The 3279-nt window shown below is 40.3% G+C and overlaps 1 long non-coding RNA gene across 1 annotated transcript; it reads left to right on the plus strand.

Moving 5' to 3' along the window:
- The first annotated feature begins 950 nt into the window (after positions 1–950).
- Positions 951–1362, plus strand: LOC121602007. Its single transcript, XR_006006251.1, has 3 exons — positions 951–1028; positions 1095–1187; positions 1269–1362. It is a non-coding gene; the product is annotated as an uncharacterized LOC121602007 (long non-coding RNA).
- The last annotated feature ends 1917 nt before the right edge of the window (positions 1363–3279 follow it).

Raw genomic sequence — 3279 nt, forward strand, 5'->3', positions numbered from 1 at the left:
ATATTTCTGGTTTTTAAGCGATTTCAATTTGTTAGTCAAAATCAAGGTGGAATGTATAATGAGGTGTAGTTATAGCGCTTTTGGCGATCCCCCCCCCCTGGGCACCGATTTTGACAGATGGTTTTCCGCTTGCATATGTATTGATGGATTGTTTACGTTTTGCATGGTCAATATTTGGTGGAGATCAATTTGGGTGAATATTTTAGTTTATTAGAACACAGCCCGTGATTTAAAATGGAAATTTTCCTTCGAGAACTTGAAGCGTTCGCCAAACGTGGAAAACTAACTGTCAGTTTTCTTCGTCGATTCTTCTTCCACCTAGCTGTCAAAACGGGCTTATAACTTGACCTGATATCTTTACGGTCCTTGGTCAAAATGCAATTTATAACGAACTTGAAGCAAATTGTACCGATTTGACATTTAATCTGTCAAATTTAGAAAACCGCGTATCTCCGAATCCGCGTAAGGCTGCGCTCTGGCACCAATCGAACACGACATCCGACTCGAACAAACCCGTATAATCATATGGAGGTGCACTGTCAGACACAAACAAACAAACAAGACAAACATGTCACATCCCATACATTTTTCATGTTCGATTTCGTGTTCGATTGGTGCTAGAGCGCCGGGTAAGTCGAGAACCGTGTAACTCGAGAACAGACTGTATATATGATACAATTAGAACTCGCTAGTTGCATTTATATCATATGTCTACAAAAAAGATAAATTTTGTCTATTAGAAAGACATTTTCTTTGCAACATGACTAATGTCTGCGTATTTTTTCATGTTTATTATTTTATACAATGGGGATTAACTGACTTTTTCTCATATTTTTATGAACAACTCGTATTTTTTTGTATTCAATTGAAAAAGCAGACTTGCAATTGGCGAGGTTTGAATGTATTTCACTTCGTCACATGACAGCTCGCATATCTGTCAAGTTAGAAACGTTAACAAACACGGACAACCGCCCGTAAAGATTGTGTGCAGAATAATCGTGAAATTTTATGTGAAAACTCGAGGAAAGGTAAGTGTTCTGTGCATATTTCAGTAAATAAACTATCTTTTAATGCTTGAACACATTATTCCATAGGAAAAACATCATTTCATCCCGAAATTTGGCAACATTCGTCCGAGTATGGTTGAGCAGCTGTGTGTGTGTGTATGCCGACGGAATACGACTCCGGTAAGATGAAATGTTTTACTTTTTAAATCACAATGAATTGCAAAAATAATGCAGATCTAATGATATTGATCTTTGTTACAGTTTCTACATCAATCACTAAAGCCGGCTGTCATCGTGATCGGCACATTCTCAACTGGACCAACACACCGGTCGTTCCCAAGTGCCACAAATCCACTAAACGACCACTAAACGGCTTCTAAACGCCTCAAATTCTCTACCTAAACGGAATATAGAAAGACTTCGTTTAGCAGACGGCAAACGACTCATGCATTCTAAAAATAGCAAAAAAGCTGGTGGCGCCATCTGTTTGTGGGATACCCAACCTGTGGAGCTTTCTCGCTTGGAGGAGAGCTTTCTCATTTCCTCTGTACTGTTGTATGGTTTCGCATTGAAGTTATGCATCGCTAGAACTAGAACGGCGATACGATTGTTTAAATACTAAACTCCAACGGAAACCACCAGTACTGAAGCAAGTGAGATTTGGGTAATGGTCGTTGGTGTTGATATCCACGTATCTGACCACACGACCACTCATATAGATTTTTGCTCAGAAAGTTAGAAGGCTATATAGGTCATTATAAGATGAAACTTGTCGAAACACATTGCAAGAAAAGGATAGCAATATAATGATGAGTTGTAATACGCCATCTATTGATCAAACCAATGAAGCTGTGAAGCTTTCATTTTTTTCCTATGGATATTCAATTTTCCAGTCGTTTAAGCTTAATCTGTGGCGCTTGGGTTGTGTATCTTCAAACAAACCAACGTTGCCATACACCACAAAATAGCATGGAAAGGAAAGTATTATAAAATAATATCACATATGAAAGCATTCTAATCTTTCCTTGTTATTTTTCAACTGCAAACAGGACATTGGATCACCGCATCGACAAGTGGTTTTAATGTGCAAATGTTGTTAAAAAGTGTGTTGTACGGTGTATTATGTGTTTTATTTTATTTGTATCGCTTTGCAAGTGGTACAATTAGTGCGTTTAATCGTTGTGATACAGCTAACTAAAGATTTACCCGAGCAGTAGAAGCGGCAACAATAAATGAGCCTGACGTAGAGACAACACGCCGTCGGCATCCGTTGATACCATCCAAAGTGATGGTTGAAATAGTATTTAAACGTGTAAAACCATGTATTGGGGCATGTAAGTATTGAATAATAGTTAAATAAAATACATTTCATCGTTTTACTGGACAATGTGCATCGAAATTTAAAAAAAAGTGTGTGTGTTTTTGTTTACATCCGAACACAGAACCCATAGCGTTATACTGTGGTTCGAGCACTCGCTAAGTAACGCTTGAGCTTTGAGCTTTCATTGACCCGCTGCGCAAAGCGACGGAAGAAATCATGCCGTTCGGAGAATTTTATCATGCCATCTTTTTCCCTCCAACGGCAAATTTGTCAAGCAGCTCGTCGAGCTTCCCGTCCCTGGCTCCGCCTCATACCCCTCGCCTGAGCGCACTGTCGAAGGTTTGAATGTGTTGGTGCGTCAGACGGCCTATCGCTGTCAGCCGTCGTCCGTGCTTTTTCCCTCCATAGCGCTATCTCTTTCTCGCGTGTGGACAATGCTCATGAGTTGCTGTGGCGCTTAAAAAACCGTTTACACACATTGCTGCGATGCATTTGAATTTTCACAAATCAAACAAAAAAAGCGCAATAAGTTCAATTGCTGCAATGTAAAAATGACTAAGGAATCGCTAGCTAACGCTGGAGGGTTTGCTGTGAAACGCGCTGAATCCTAATTCGCATTAACACGTTCATCCCGGCGCTGATTTTCATCAACTTTCCTTTCCACCAGCACCTAGAACGCAGGCTGGAAAGTTCACTGGCAGGCAGTGGGGTCTGCCATCGATCTGAACGTGTTAAGCATTAAGCAAAACTTTGTTACACTAAGCTTTTGCTTTCGTATGTTGTAGATTACACAGATATGCTGAGCCGTCTGCGCAAGGGTATGAGTGTACGTGTGTGTGCAAAACTGTCGCCAAATGTGTTTTTTTTCCGAAATGTTATGATCCATCGGTCAAAGAAAGGAAGGTGTTCATGAAAGGCGGAAAGACGAATTGCGGCCCCTGTCAATGGTAA

This window comes from Anopheles merus, chromosome 2R (assembly GCF_017562075.2).
Source record: "Anopheles merus strain MAF chromosome 2R, AmerM5.1, whole genome shotgun sequence".
NCBI classification, from domain to species: Eukaryota; Metazoa; Arthropoda; class Insecta; order Diptera; family Culicidae; genus Anopheles; species Anopheles merus.